This window comes from Hemitrygon akajei, chromosome 10 (genome assembly GCF_048418815.1).
Source record: "Hemitrygon akajei chromosome 10, sHemAka1.3, whole genome shotgun sequence".
In the NCBI taxonomy this organism is placed as follows: domain Eukaryota; kingdom Metazoa; phylum Chordata; class Chondrichthyes; order Myliobatiformes; family Dasyatidae; genus Hemitrygon; species Hemitrygon akajei.
The window spans coordinates 156,652,661-156,669,733 of NC_133133.1; the positions used below are offsets into that span (position 1 = coordinate 156,652,661).

Genomic DNA, 17,073 nt, shown 5'->3' on the forward strand with positions numbered 1-17,073 from the left:
GGCGTCCGAGTGGACCGTTTTAGCATTCTGTTTTGAGTCTTGGTAGTCTCGTTATTTAAAACAAACTGGCGTGATGGGATCTCTAAACACGCTGGCTTCCTCGCAGTTGTTGTGAGTGCACAAAAGGTCCAGCGCACCAGTTGGAATGGGTTTCTCTCCCCGCCCGTGTGTACCCCAGCACTGTCCTGGGTAGGGGGCGCAGTTACTGAGGGCGAGGGTACTGAGGGCAACACAATGAAGATCCCCAACTCCATTGTTGACATAGCAGGTGGATGTGACGTCACCTGGCAATACACAGCGCGGGGGGTGAACAATAACATGGCATTTGGTCGACAACATTTATACAGCTCGGCAAATTGACAGTAGCAAACAGTACGGCAAAGTACGCTCCGGCGCTGCTATTGTCATTTTCTACTCTCCCCCCCCCCCCTTTAAATTAAAATCTGTATACTTTACCGTGCGTGGAAATGTGTCTGGCATGGGAGGCAAGTGCGAGGTGTTCTATTTTTGTTGTTGTGTGTTGAGTATGATTGGAAGAGGGGGTGAGGCAGCAGAAACATTGAAGTGAGGTGGGAGCGCGAGCGCGCGCGTGGAGCCCGAGCCCGGACAGCGCGAGCGAGAGGGAGAACGAGCGGAGAGATCTCCCGTCTGCAGCCCAGCACCAGCCAGCTCAGTTTATCGATAAATATATCGTGGGCCCCCCCTTCCTCTCTCCTCCCATCCGCACGCAACCCTAGTTCTTTTTTTTAAAAAAAATCTTTTAAAAGCAAGTGTTGCACTTGCAAAAAAAAATAAAGTCGGAGCGGAGCGAGGAAATATTTCCATCTTGTTACGCGTCGCTCTCTGCCTTGCCTTCACTTGTGGTAAGTTTTGTCTTAAGTTTTTTTTTGCTCAAACTCAAGGGAAAAGTTCAGTGCTGAGCTTCCCTCAGAATGCGTGTATTTTTATTCAGGCCTTCGTGATTTTTTATGATGGAAAGGATTGCACAGAATGTGTATTGTTGCGATTTTTTAAAAGAAAAAAAACTAAAATCAAGACGAAGTTTGTGTTTTTAAAGGCCCTCCCTGTTGCCTTCGTGTTTTCTCGTTTATTTGAACGGGACGCCCATCTTTCAGATAAACAGTGTTGTACAAAGCTGTGTTATTTTTCCAACTGAATTCCTCAGCAGCTAGACTAGTCACTTGAAGGATCAAAACGAGTTGATTCCATTCTTGTCAAGAACGGTGACTTTTTAAATAAAGATTTGCGAAACCTACTGAAAAGAAGAACGAAAGGACTTCTTGTGGTTCAATATACTGTTTTAAAGCTTGTGCTGTGTAACATTACCCCCTCCCAACGTTAATTATTAACGGCAATAGATGGATATTGACATCATTGGTCTTCGAAAAATATTAGGTGCAAAAAGAAGAAAGTTGTAATTTTTTTCAAGAACTTTTGAAAAATTTTAGTTGTTCAGATTGAAATTGAATAAAGATATCTTCGTCCCCTCTCAAATAAATGTAATCACTACCTGCTTGGAAGTTAACTTTTGCAAGGGTACTTGAAGAAACTAATTAGTTTACAGTAATTAGTAAATAAACAGTAATCAGTAAATAAACCAGAGTTATAAAAATATTTGTGAAATCTCATCGTTGGAGGGAAGGTCTGATTTTGAAGATAGGAAAGAATTTGCAAATTTTTAAAAATGTTTGTGTATTGACCACAAGTTTCTATCAGTCTCAGATGTTGCCACTTACTGGTAATCAACTGGTAATTATCCATGACAGAACTATCTTGCAAATGTATTATTTTACATAGAGCTTCATTTTGTCAGGTTGAGCATTTTGACACTAGCTTCCTGTGAAGTCTTTTAGTAACTGATGCATGCCCTTAAGAAAGTTGGCAAGTTATTGATACATAAGTTCCTACCTAAATGACAGGACAAACTTCAAAATTAGCGGCTGAATTGCACACAAAGCAGCCAAAAATATGCAAAATATATATTAATCTTAATTGTATTAATTCTCAAAAAATCATCAAGAAGTAGGCCACAGAGCCTGGGCTGTCTGAGAAGGAGGCTGATGACCCCAGGAGTGAGATTGTTGTAGTCCTTCTGAAATATGGGGTTGGCTGATCAGATGAGACTGCCCATTGCGGTAGAAACTTGATACCATGGGATACAGTGATTCCACAGCATTTGAACATAGAACATAGTACAATACAGCATTTTGGCCCATGATGTTATGCTAATTGATGCCAATTTATGACATGTTCTCCTGTCTATCAACCACATCTATCCATTCCCTTCATATTCATATGTGTATCAAAAAGGCTCTTAATGAAATTGCCTGCTTCTTTCTACCCATGGTAATGTATTCCTACGTAAAAAGACCATAAGATGTAGGAATAGGATTAGGCCATTTGGCCCATTGAGAGTGCTCCACCATTTCACATTGGCTGATCCTTTTTCCCCCTCTTCAGCCCCACTCCCCGGACTTCTCCCTGTATTTGATGCTTTGTTCAATCAAGAACCTACCAATTTCTGCCTTAAGTACACCCAATGACCTGGCCTCTACAGTTGCCTTTGGGAACAAATTCCACAAATTCACCATCCTCTGGCTAAAGAAATTTCTCCACATCTTTGTTTTAAATGGACACCCCTCAGTCTGTGCCCTCTTGTCCTAGACTCCCCCATCATGGGAAACATTCTTTCCACATCTACTCTGTCTAAGCCATTCAACATTCAAAAGATTTCAATGAGATCCCCCACCATCCTTCTAAATCCCAGTGAGTACAGGTGCAGAGCTGTCAAACGTTCCTCATATGATAACCCTTTTATTTAGGGAATCATCCTTGTGAACCTCCTTTGGACTCTCTCCAATATCAGCATGTCTTTTCCTAGATAAGAAGCCCAAAGCTGTTCATAATGCTCAAAGTGGGGCCTTACCAGTGCCTTACAAAGCCTCAGCATCACATTTCTGCTGTTGTATTCTTGACCTCTTGAAATGAATGCTAACATTGCATTGGCCTTCCTCACCGCCGACTCATCCTGCAAGTTAATCTTTGGTGTGTTCTGAACAAGAACTCCCAAGTCCTTTTGCATTTCAGATTTTTGGATTTTCTCCTTGTTTAGAAAATAATCTACACATTTATTTCTTCTTTCAAAGTGAATGACCATGCATTTTCCAACGTTGTATTTCATTTGTCACTTTCTTGCCCATTCTCCTAATCTGCCTAAGTAATTCTGCAGCCTTTCTGTTTCTTTGACACTACCTGCCCCTCCACCAATCTTTGTATTATCTGCAAACTTGGCAACAAAGCCATCTATTCCATCATCTAAATCATTTATATATAGCGTAAAATGAAGTGGTCCCAAAACCTAACCCTGTGGAACACCACTAGTCACTGATAGCCAACCAGAAAAGGATCCATTTATTCCCACTACTGATGCCTCCCAACAATCAGTGAATGCTCTAACCATGCTAGTAACTTTCCTGTAATACCATGGGTTCTTAACTTGGTAAGCAGCCTCATGTGGCACCTTGTCAAAGGCTTTCTGAAAATCCAAATGTACAACAACCTCTGCATCTCTTTTAACTATCCTACTTGTAATCTCCTCGAATTTCAACAGGTTCGTTAGGCAAGATTTTTCCTTAAGGAAACTATGCTAGCTCTGTCTTATCTTGTCCTGTATCACCAAGTACTCCGTAATATCATCCTTAACAATTGACTCCAACATCTTCAATAGACAATAGGTGCAGGAGTAGGCCATTCGGCCCTTCAAGCCAGCACCGCCATTCAATCTGATCATGGCTGATCATCCACAATCAGTACCCCGTTCCTGACTTCTACCCATATCCCTTGACTCCGCTATCTTTAAGAGCTCTATCTAACTCTTTCTTGAAAGCATCCAGATAATTGGCCTCTACTGCCTTCTGAGGCAGAGCATTCCGCAGATCCACAACTCTCTGGGTGAAAAAGTTTTTCCTCAATTCCGTTCTAAATGGCCTACCCCTTATTCTTAAACTGTGGCCTCTGGTTCTGGACTCCCCCAACATCGGGAACATGTTTCCTGCCTCTAGCGTGTCCAATCCCTTAATAATCTTATATGTTTCAATCAGATCCCCTCTCATCCTTCTAAGTTCCAGTGTATACAAGCCCATTCACTCCAATCTTTCAACATATGACAGTCCCGCCATCCCGGGAATTAACCTCATGAAACTACACTGCACTCCCTCAATAGCAAGATTGTCCTTCCTCAAATTCAGAGACCAAAACTGCACACAATACTCCAGGTGTGGTCTCACCAGAGCCCTGTACAACTGCAGAAGGACCTCTTTGCTCCTATACTCAACTCCCCTTGTTATGAAGGCCAACATGCCATTAGCTTTCTTCAACATGCCATTATCTTCCCAACCGCTGAGGCCAGGCTAACTGATCTATAATTTCCTTTCTCCTGCCTCCAGAATCCAAAGAGTTTTGAAAGATCATTAGCAATGCCTCCACAATCTCTACTGCTACTTATTTCAGAACCCTAGGGCACAGTTCATCTGCTCCAGGTGATTTATGTACCCTTGGGTCTTTCAGCTTTTTGAGCACCTTTTCTCCTGTAATAGTAACTGCACTCACTTCTCTTCCCTCACGTCCTTGTCAGTCATAGTTGTACTATTTTGCCTTTTGAGTATTTTTTCATTTTTGGAATAAATCTGTCTTGTACCTTCCACATTTTCCCCAGAAACTCATGCCATCGCTGCTGTGCTGTCATCTCTGCCAGCATCTACTTACAATTTACTTTGGCCAACTCTCTTTGCTAAAACACTGTAGTTTTGTTTACTCCACTGAAATACTGCTATGTCAGATTTTACTTTCTCCCTATCAAATTTCAAGTTAAACTCAATCATATTGTGACTACTGCCTCCTAAGGGTTTCTTTGCCCTAATCTCCTTAATTTCCTCCAGTTCATTACATAACACCAAATCCACTATAGCTGACCCCCTAGTAGGCTCAAAGACAAGCTGCTCTAAAAAGCTATCTCATAGGCATTCAACAAATTCACTCTCTTGGGATCCATTACAAACCTGATTTTCCCAATCTACCTGCATGTTAAAATCTCCCATGACTATCATAACATTGCCCTTGGACACACCTTTTCTATTTCCCATTGTACTCTTTAGTCCACATCCCAGCTACTGTTTAGAGGTTTGTATATAACTGCCATCAGAGTCCTTGTACCCTTCCGTTTTCTTAATTCATCCCACAGGGATTCAACATCTTCCAATCCTGTGTTACATCCTTCTAATGATTTGATGCCATTCTTTACCAACAGAGCCACGCCACTCCCTCTGCCTACCTTCCTTGACCTTGAACATTCATCTCCCAACTACAACCATCCTTCAGCCATGATTCAGTAATGGCCACAAACTCATACCCAGCATTTGATATTACACTTTGAGTCCTGCATTTGCTACCCTTTTTGCATCCCTAATACACTGGTACTCACCTTGCTGGCTACAATTTTGTCCTGTCATCTGCTTGCCCTTCCTGACAGTCTGACTGCACACTATCTTTGCTTTTTTTTTTAACCATCTGTTCTATCCTGAGTCCCTTCACTGTAGTTACCATCCCACTGCCAAATTAGTTTAACCCTCCCCAACAGCCGTAACAAACCTGCTTGCGAGTATATTGGTCCTCCTTGGGTTCAGGTGCAAAGCATCCCTTTTGTACAGGTCATACCTCCTCCAGAAGAGATCCCAATTATCCAAGAACCTGAAGCTCAGCCCACTGCACCAGCTTCTTAGACATGCACTTATATGCCAAATCATCCTGTTTCTATGCTAACTGGTGCATAGCACACACAGTAATCCAGAAAATGCTACCTTGGAGGTCCTGCTTCTCAGCCTTCTGCCTAGCTTTCTACATTCTCTTTTCAGGACCTATTTGCTTTTCCTTGCTGTGTCATTGGTACCAATATGTACCAAGACATCTGGCTGCACTCCCTCCCCCTCCAAAATGCTGTGGACACAATCTGAGATGTGGCACCCAGGAGGCAACATACCATTTGGGTGTCCAGTTCACATCCACAGAATCTCTTATCTATTCCTCTGACTATTGAGCCCCCTATCACTACTCCTCTGCTCTTCTCCCTCTTTCCCTTCTGCACCACGGACCTATGCTCTGTGGCGGTAACCTGGTCTCTGTGGCATTTTCCTGGGAGGTCATCCCTCACAGCAATATCCAAAACAGTATACTTATTATTGAGGGGAATAGACCAGGGGTGCTCTGCCCTAACTGCCTATTCACCGTTCCGTTCCTTCTCCTGATAGTAACCCAGCTACCCACCTCCTGCAACTTAGGGGTGACTACTTCCCTATAACTCTGATGATCTCCTCACTGTCAACAAGTATATCGTTTTGGATGCTGTTGAGGGGGGATGACCTGACAGGAGACGGCCATGGTGACTGGGTCTCTGGCACTGAGCCTGGCGCTGTTGTGCAGGAGGGAAGGAGGGAGAAGAGGAATGCGGTAGTCATAGGGGATTCCATAGTCAGAGGAACAGACAGGAGATTCTGTGAGCCTGATAGAGATACCTGCATGGTGTGTTGCCTCCCAGGTGCCAGGGTATGGGATGTCTTGGATCGGGTCCAGAATATTCTGAAGGGAGAGGGCGAGCAGCCAGTTGTCTTGGTACATTTTGGTACCATTGACATAGATAGGAAAAGGGAGGAGGTCCTGAAGAGAGATTTCTGGGAGTTAGGAAGGAAGCTGAGAAGCAGGACCTCCAGGGTAGTAATCTCAGGATTGCTACTGGTGCCACGTGCTAGCGAGGGCAAGAATAGTAGGATCAGGCAGATGAATGCATGGCTGAGAGACTGGTGCAGGGGGCAGGGCTTTAGATTCTTGGATCATTGGGATCTCTTCTGGGGGAACTATGACCTGTTCAAAAAGGATGGGTTACACCTGAACCCGAAGGGAACCAATATCCTGGCAGGAAGGTTTAATAGAGCTGTCGGGGAAGGTTAAAACTAATTTGGCGGGGGGGGGGGGGGGGGATGGGAATTGATATGATAGAGCAGAGGAGGGGAAAACAGAAATAAATCTAAGATAGTGAGCAGTAAAGATGTCAGGAAGGACAGGTAGGTGATGGGGCAAATTTGCAGCCATTGGGATGAGTTGCAGTGCAATCAAAGCAAAAAATACCAAATATTGGACTTAAGGTGTTAAATACGTGCAGATAAGGAATAAGGTGGATGATCTTGTACAGCTACAGATTGGCAGGTGTGATATTGTGGCCATCACTTGGACGTGGCTAAAGGATGCATGTCTCTGAGAGCTGAACATCCAAGGATACACGGTGTATCAGAAGGATAGGCAGGTAGGCAGAGGGGGTCGTGTGGATTTATTGGTAAGAAATGATATTAAATCATTAGAAAGAGGTGACATAGGATCGGAAGGTGCAGAATCTTTATGGGTTGAGCTAAGAAATCACAGGGGTAAAAGGACCCTGATGGCAGTTTTATACAGGCCTCCTAACTGCTGCAGTGATGTGGACTACAAATTACAACAGGAAATAGAAAAGGCTTGCCAGAAGGGCAGTGTTATGATAATTGTGGAGGATTTTAACATGCGAGTGGATTGAGAAAATCAGGTTGGCACTGGATCTTAAGAGAGAGAATTTGTAGAATGTCTACGAGATGGCTTTTTAGAAAAGCTTGTTGTTGAGCCCACTAGGAGATCGGCTGTACTGGACTGGGTATTGTGTAATGAACCAGAGGTGATTAGAGAGATTGAGGTGAAGGAGGCAGTGATCATACATGATTGAGTTCACTGTGAAATTTGAGAAAGAGAAGCCGAAATCCGATGCGTCGGTAGTTCAGTGGAGTAAAGGCGAGAGTAGATATAGGACCAATAGAAAATGATGCTGGAGAAATTGCAATGGGAGCTAAGGAGATGGCAGAGGAACTGAACGAATATTTTGCATCAGTCTTCACTGAGGAAGACATCAGCAATATACCGGACATTCAAGGGTGTCAGGAAGAGAAGTGTGTGCAATTCCAATTATGACAGAGAAAGTACTCGGGAAGCTGAATAGTCTAAGGGTAGATAAATCTCCTGGACCAGAGGGAATGCACCCTCATAATCTGAAGGAAGTAGCTGTGAAGATTGCGGAGGCATTAGCAATGATCTTTCAAAAGTCAATAGTTTCTGGCATGGTTCCGGAGGACTGGAAGATTGCAAATGTCACTCCGCTATTTAAGAAGGGGGCAAGGAAACAAAAAGGAAATTATAGACCTGTTGGCTTGACATCGGTGGTTGGGATGTTATTGGAGTCGATTGTCAAGGATGAGGTTACGGAGTACCTGGAGGCATATGACAAGATAGGCAGAACTCAGCATGATTTCCTCAAAGGAAAATCCTGCCTGACAAACTTATTGCAATGTTTTGAGGAAATTACAAGTAGGCTAGACAAGGGAGATGCAGTGGATGTTGTGTTTTGGATTTTCAGAAGGCCTTTGACAAGGTGCTGCACATGAGGCTGCTAAAAAAGATAAGAGCCCATGGAATTACAGGAAAGTTACATATGTGGATAGAACGTTGGCTGATTGGCAGGAAACAGAGAGAGGGAATACACGGATCCCATTCTGGTTGGCTGCAGGTTAACTGTGGTGTTCCACAGGGGTCTGTGTTGGGGCTGCTTCTTTTTATGTTGTATATCAGCAATTTGGATTATGGTATAGATGGCTTTGTGGCTAAGTTTGCTGATGATACAAAAATAGGTGGAGGGGCCGGTAGTGCTGAGGAAACAGAGAGTCTACAGAGAGACTCGGATAGATTGGGAGAATGGGCAAAGAAGTGGCAAATGAAATACAATGTCGGAAAGTGTATGGTCATGTACTTTGGTAAAAGAAATAAATGGGCAGACTATTCTTTAAATGGGGAGAGAATTCAAAGTTCTGAGATGCAACGGGACTTAGGAGTCCTTGTGCAGGATACCCTTAAGGTTAACCTCCAGGTTGAGTCGGTGGTGAAGAAGGCGATTGCAATGTTGGCATTCATTTGTAGAGGAATAGAGTATAGGAGCAGGGATCTGATGTTGAATCTCTGTAAGGCACTGGAAGACCTCACTTGGAGTACTGTGTCCAGTTTTGGGCTCCTTATTTAAGAAGGGATGTGCTGACATTGGAGAGGGTTCAGAGAAGATTCACCAGAATGATTCTGAGAATGAGAGGGTTAACATATGAGGAACGTTTGACTGCTCTTGGACTGTACTCCTTGGAGTTTAGAAGAATGAGGGGACCTCATAGAAACATTTCGAATGTTGAAAGGCATGGACAGAGTGGATGTGGCAAAGTTGTTTCCCATGGCTCCCATGGGGGAGTCTAGTACGAGAGGGCATGACTCAAGGATTGAAGGGCACCCATTCAGAACAGAGATGCAAATAAATTTTTTTAGCCAGAGGGTGGTGAATCTGTGGAATTTGTTGCCATGGGCGGCAGTGGAGGTCAAGTCATTGGGTGTATTTAAGGCAGAGATTGATAGGTATATGAGTAGCCAGGGCATCAAAGGTTATGGTGAGAAGGCGGGGGAGTGGGACTAGATAGGAGAATGGATCAGCTCATGATAAAATGATGGAGCAGACTCGATGGGCCGAGTGGCCGACTACTGCTCCTTTGTCTTATGGTCTCTCCCGTAAAAGCTGAAGGTCATGCATTTGCTGCTCCAGATCCCTAACACGGTCTTTAAGGAGCTGCAGCTGGATGCACTTTCACATAGAAGTAGTTCCCTGGGAGACTCTGGGTCTTCCAGGACTCCACAAGTCCATCCAGCATGAAGAACACACAATAACCAGTTAAGCTACACTAAGTACCCTTGATTCAGTTACAAAAAAGGGAAATTTAACAGAAACTTACCCAGACAACTTAACCAGAGCCAATGCCTCTTCCAAGCTGAAGCCTCCTTTGAACCAAAGCCTGACACTCACACTCTCACCACTGGCCCACTCTCAACAAGGCTGCTCCGATTGTCCCTTCGGTTACTTTTATTTACTCTTCTCTGTGTTGCTTCCACTGCTGATTGAGCCAATGGAATGACACTGAATGCCTGCGAAGCTCTCCTTTTAAATGAGCGCCGCTGACCTGCGAGAAACTTCCTCGCTGTGTGGTGTTCCCGCTTCTGATTGGGCCACCAGAAAATGTCCTCACATTGCCTTTAAACATCTCAATCCCTCAAATTCAAGTCAACCTTAAAAACATATCCTCCGGTGATTGATATTTCTTCCCTGGGGAAAATGTTTTGACTGTCTTACCCCAGCTTTGTTTTCATAATCTTAAAAATCTCTATCAGTTCCTACCCCTCAGCTTCCAGCATTTTGTGGAAACCAGCCCAGGTTTGTCCAACTTTTTCTGATAGCTCATACCCTCTAATTCAGGCAGCATCTTTGTAAACCTCTTCTGTACCCTTTCACATCCTTATTAAAATGGGGCAAAAGAAACTGTGCACAATACTCCAAGTGCAGGATGACTAAATATTTTTATAGATGCAGTATGACGTCCTTAATATTATTCTCAACATTACTACCAATGAAGGCAACCATGTCATATGCCTTCATTTTCTAGTTGTGTCGCTGTTTCCAGTGAACTGTCACCTGGGACCCGAAGATCCCTCTATATCTCAATGCTATTAAAGGGTCTACCATTAACTGTGTATTTTCTCCTGTTGTTTGACCTCTCTAAGTGCAGCATTTCACACTTGCACAGATTAAATTTCATCTGCCACTTCTCTGCCCATATTTGTAACTGATCTACATCCTGTCGTATTTTTTGATAGTCCTCCACATTGTTCATAACTTCACTATTCCTGGAATCATCCACTCATCCACATTTTCATCCAGGTCATTGATATATATCATAAGCAGAAGAGGTCCCATTAGTGATTCCTGTGGAAGATTTGTGTCACTCCTTTCACTCCTACTGCTTGTCTTCTATGGGCAAGCCAGTTCTGGATCCAAACTTGAAATTTAAGCTGGATCTCATGCTTCTTTATCATCTTAATCAACTTATCATAAGGGAACTTATCAAATGTGTAACTAAAGTCCATGCAGAAAATGTCCGCTAACTTACCCTCAACAAGTTCCTTTGTAAACTCCTCAAAACACTCAATCAAGTTTGTAAGGCATGACCTGCCCTATACAAAGCCCTGCTGTCTCTAAGCAGACTATAACCTTCCCAATTGTGTATAAATACAATCTCTCTGCCCTCTTCAACATCTTCCCTACCACTGATGTGAGGCTTGCTAGCCTATATTTACATGACTGTCCCTATTTCTTTTCTTGAATAAAGGCACATCATTTGTTATTTTTCAATCCTCTGGGATCCTGCCTCTTGCTAGTGAGGGCACAAAGTTCTTTGCCAAGCTTCAGCAATCTCCTCACTTCTTTCAGTATTTTGGAATATATGCCATCAGGCTGTGGGGCTCTATCTCCCTTAATGCTTTTCAGAGGACCTAGCACTACTATTCCTTGATCTCAATTGTCCCAGGCCAAATCTGCCAACACTTTAATCAGAATCCTTTCCCTTGGTAAAAATTTCTAACTTAGTACCTCAGATGCTTTCTCTGATTCCAAGCACAAATTCCCTCCTTTGTCACAGCCTCCTTTGTCACAGCCTCTCTTCATAGAAACATAGAAAATAGGTGCAGGAGTAGGCCATTCGGCCCTTCGAGTCTGCACCGCCATTCAGTATGATCATGGCTGATCATCCAACTCAAAACCCTGTACCTACTTTCTCTCCATACCCCCGATCCCTTTAGCCACAAGGGCCATATCTAACTTCCTCTTAAATATAGCCAATGAACCGGCCTCAACTGTTTCCTGTGGCAGAGAATTCCACAGATTCACCACTCTCTGTGTGAAGAGGTTTTTCCTCATCTCGGTCCTAAAAGGTCCTTTATCCTTAAACTGTGACCCCTTGTTCTTGACTTCCCCAACATCGGAAACAATCTTCCTGCATCTAGCCTGTCCAATCCCTTTAGAATTTTATACGTTTCAATAAGATCCCCCCCTCAATCTTCTAAATTCCAGTGAGTATAAGCCTAGTCGATCCAGTCTTTCTTCATATGAAAGTCCTGCCATCCCAGGAATCAATCTGGTGAACCTTCTCTATACTCCCTCTATGGCAAGAATGTCTTTCCTCAGATTAGGGGACCAAAACTGCACACAATATTCTAGGTGCGGTCTCACCAAGGCCTTGTACAACTGCAGTAGAACCTCCCTGCTCCTGTACTCAAATCCTTTTGCTATGAATGCCAACATACCATTTGCCTTTTTCACCGCCTGCTTTACCTGCATGCCCACCTTCAATGACTGGTGTACAATGACACCCAGGTCTTGTTGCACCTCCCCTTTTCCTAATCGGCCACCATTCAGATAATAATCTGTTTTCCTGTTCTTGCAATCAAAGTGGATAACCTCACATTTATCCACATTAACTTGCATCTGCCATGAATTTGCCCACTCACCTAACCTATCCAAGTCACCCTGCATCCTCTTAGCATCCTCCTCACAGCTAACACTGCTGCCTAGCTTCGTGTCATCCGCAAACTTGGAGATGCTGCATTTAATTCCCTCGTCTAAATCATTAATATATATTGTAAACAACTGGGGTCCCAGCACTGAGCCTTGCTGTACCCCACTAGTCACTGCCTGCCATTCTGAAAAGGTCCCGTTTACTCCCACTCTTTGCTTCCTGTCTGCCAACCAATTCTCTATCCACATCAATACCATACCCCCAATACCGTGTGCTTTAAGTTTGCACACTAATCTCCTGTGTGGGACCTTGTCAAAAGCCTTTTGAAAATTTAAATATACCACATCCACTGGCTCTCCCCTATCCACTCTACTAGTTACATCTTCAAAAAATTCTAAGATTCGTCAGACATGATTTTCCTTTCACAAACCCATGCTGATTTTGTCCGATGATTTCACCTCTTTCCAAATGTGCTGTTATCACATCTTTGATAACCGACTCTAGCATTTTCCCCATCACCGATGTCAGACTAGCCGGTCTATAATTCCCTGGTTTCTCTCTCCCTCCTTTTTTAAAAAGTGGGGTTACATTAGCCACCCTCCAATCCTCAGGAACTAATCCAGAATCTAAGGAGTTTTGAAAAATTATCACTAATGCATCCACTATTTCCTGGGCTACTTCCTTAAGCACTCTGGGATGCAGACCATCTGGCCCTGGGGATTTATCTGCCTTTAATCCCTTCAATTTACCTAACACCACTTCCCTACTAACATGTATTTCCCTCAGTTCCTCCATCTCACTAGACCCTCTGTCCCTTACTATTTCCGGAAGATTATTTATGTCCTCCTTAGTGAAGACAGAACCAAAGTAGTTATTCAATTGGTCTGCCATGTCTTTGTTCCCTATGATCAATTCACCTGTTTCTGACTGTAAAGGACCTACATTTGTCTTGACCAGTCTTTTTCTTTTCACATATCTATAAAAGCTTTTTCAGTCAGTTTTTATGTTCCCTGCCAGCTTTCTCTCATAATCTTTTTTCCCTTTCCTAATTAAGCCCTTTGACCTCCTCTGCTGGTCTCTGAATTTCTCCCAGTCCTCAGGTGTACAGCTTTTTTTTTGCTAATTTATATGTTTCTTCTTTGGTCTTGATACTATCCCTAATTTCCCTTGTCAGCCACGGGTGCACTACCTTCCCTGGTTTATTCTTTTGCCAAACTGGGATGAACAATTGTTGTAGTTCATCCATGCGATCTTTAAATGCTTGCCATTGCATATCCACTGTCAACCCTTTAAGTATTATTTACCAGTCTATCTTAGCTAATTCACGTCTCATAGCTTCAAAGTTACCCTTCTTTAAGTTCAGAACCTTTGTTTCTGAATTAACTATGTCACTCTCCATCTTAATGAAGAATTCCACCATATTATGGTCACTCTTACCTAAGGGACCTCACATGACAAGATTGCTAACTAACCCTTCCTCATTGCTCAATACCCAATCTAGAATGGCCTGCTCTCTAGTTGGTTCCTCGACATGTTGGTTTAAAAAAACCATCCCGCATATATTCCAAGAAATCCTGTTCCTCAGCACCCTTACCAATTTGGTTCACCCAATCTAAATGTAGATTGAAGTCACCCATTATAACTACTGTTCCTTTATTGCACGCATTTCTAATTTCCTGTTTAATGCCATCCCCAACCTCACTACTACTGTTAGGTGGCCTGTACACAACTCCCACCAGCGTTTTCTGCCCCTTCATGTTATGCAGTTCTACCCATATCGATTCCACATCCTCCAGGCTAATGTTCTCCCTTTCTATTGCGTTAATCTCCTCTCCAACCAGCAATGCTACCCCACCTCCTTTTCTTTCCTGTTTATCCCTCCTGAATATTGAATATCCCTGGATGTTGAGCTCCCATCCTTGGTCACCCTGGAGCCATGTCTCTGTGATCCCAACTATATCATATTCATTAATAACTATCTGCACATTCAATTCATCCACCTTGTTATGAATGCTCCTCGCATTGACACACAAAGCCTTCAGGCTTGTTTTTACAACACTCTTAGCCCTTATACAATTATGTTGAAAAGTGGCTCTTTTTGCTTTTTGCCCTGGATTTGTCTGCCTGCCACTTTTACTTTTCACCTTACTACTTTTTGCTTCTACCCTCATTTTACACCCCTCTGTCTCTCTGCACTTGTTCCCATCCCCCTGCCACATTAGTTTAAAGCCTCCTGAACAGCAGTAGCAAACGCTCCCCCTAGGACATTGGTTCCAGTCCAGCCCAAGTGCAGACCGTCCTGTTTATACCGGTCCCACCTCCCCCAGAACTGGTTCCAATGCCCCAGAAATTTGAATCCCTCCCCCTTGCACCAGTTTTTAAGCCACGTATTCATCTGAAATATCCTCCTATTTCTACTCTGACTAGCACGTGACACTGGTAGTAATCCAGAGATTATTACCTTTGTGGTCCTACTTTTTAGTTTATCTCCTAACTCTCTAAATTCACCTTGTAGGACCTCATCCCGTTTTTTACTTATTTTGTTGGTACCTATGTGCACCACGACCACTGGCTGTTCACCCTCCCGTTCCAGAATGTCCTGCAGCCGCTCAGAGACTACTTCATCGATAACTTTCCTTTCATCAGAAGGTTAGAAGTGAGGACGTTTGCTGGTGATTGTTTAATTCCTCTGCAAATGGAGTGGTCTGTAGGTGCATACAGTAGCAAGTAGGCAGGGGCTGATTAATGGTAAGTTACATTTGTTTCTCAGAAGTGCCAGGCATTAGTAATCTCCAAAAAGAGAGATTCTGTCAATCTGCTCTTTCTTTTCTTTTTAAATCTTTTTATTGATTTTAAGAACATAACATAAGTAAAATATAAGTACAAAAAACATTTGAGAGTACACAATAGATTCATTAATAATCAATTATATATTATCAATGTAAAAAGTCTCCCAAACTTATAATATTAATATAAAGGATTTAAGACAAAAAGCACAAAAAAAAACCCAAAAAGAAGAAGAAAAAAAAACAATATATATAAAAAAAACTAACATGGGCAATTGTATAATGTTAAGTACACACAGTAGTGCCAATGACTCCGAACCTCCATTTATACAATTCAGGATGGTAGCAATAAGGTTCAGGATCAGACCATTTAACTCACATGAAAATGTTGAATAAATGGTCTCCAAGTTTCCTCAAATTTAACTGAGGAGTTAAAGACCACACTTCTAATTTTTTCTAAACTCAAACAGGAAATGGTTTGAGAGAGCCACTGAAATACAGTTGGAGGATTAATTTCTTTACAGTTCAATAAAATAGATCTTCTAGTCAATAGTGTAGCAAATGCAATCATTCGCTGAGAAGAAGCAGATAAGCACATATTATCTATCATAGGTAGACCAAAAATTGCAGTAAAAGGATGTGGTTGAAGATTAATATTTAAAACTCTTGAAATGATATTAAAAATATCCTTCCAATAGCTTTGTAAACAAGGACAAGACCAAAACATATGAGTCAATGTAGCAATATCAGAATGACATCTATCACAGGTTGGATTAACATAAGAATAAAATCGAGCAATTTTATTTTTAGACATATGGGCTCTGTGTACAACCTTGAATTGTATTAGAGCATGTTTAGCACAAATAGAGGATGAGTTTACCAATAATAAAATTTTTTCCCATTGCTCAGTAGATATAGGGCAATGCAATTCTTCCTGCCATTCCTTCTTAATTTTTTCTGATATATCCGGCTGTATCTTCATAATCATATTGTAAATGATAGCTACAACCTGCTCTTGATATTGAATGGCATAACTGTTTGTCAAATCAGCATCCTGGATCTTTGATTCCAAAGTTGATTGGATCAGCCGCACAAATATGATGACTATAAAGGCAGACTGGTGGCCGCATAGCACCACAATGTGTTTTCACCACTTGCAAGGCATATATCAGGATTGTGATAGAATGTTCCACACATGACTGGATGAGCGTTACTTCAACAAAGGCCAACAAGCTGAATACTATCCAGGACAAAGTGATATACTTGATTAATAACCTAGCCAGCACCATAAATCCTCATTACCTCCCATCACTAGTACACAGTGGATGCCTGAAATGCAATGCAGATACATGTCACCCAAACCCAGGACCTCAATGATCAAGGACTAGTAGGGGACGTCAACAGCTGCATGCTTGCCTCCAAGTCAGATGCCATTCTGACTTGAAACAACATCACTATTCCTTTATTGATATTGGATCTAAATTGTGGAACTTCCTCTCCAAAGCATTTTGAAATGCCTTCACTGGGAGATTTGCAGCAATTCAAGATAGAATCTCACCACCTCTAAGAATAATTATGGATGGGCAATAAATGTTGACCCTGCCAATAACAACCAGATCCTGAAAGATGAATATAAAGAATAGAACAACGTTGATAAGTCTCACAGGACATGAATTTGAGATAAAACGTAGAAAACCTACAGCACAATACAGGACCTTCAGCCCACAGTGCTGTGCCGAACATGTATTTACTTTAGAAATTACCAAGGTTTACCCACAGCCCTCTAT

At 42.5% G+C, this 17,073-nt stretch overlaps 1 protein-coding gene across 5 annotated transcripts in view; it reads left to right on the forward strand.

Moving 5' to 3' along the window:
* Window positions 1–420: 420 nt before the first annotated feature.
* Window positions 421–17,073, forward strand: part of foxp2 (forkhead box P2) — a 739,530-nt gene continuing 722,877 nt past the window's right edge. For 4 of the 5 annotated variants that reach the window (XM_073059478.1, XM_073059475.1, XM_073059479.1 and 1 more), the window contains exon 1: window positions 425–863. The gene's annotated coding sequence lies outside the window, so the exon portion shown is untranslated. Of the gene's footprint in view, window positions 864–17,073 lie in introns of all 5 variants that reach the window. The other variant, XM_073059492.1, reaches the window with a different exon arrangement.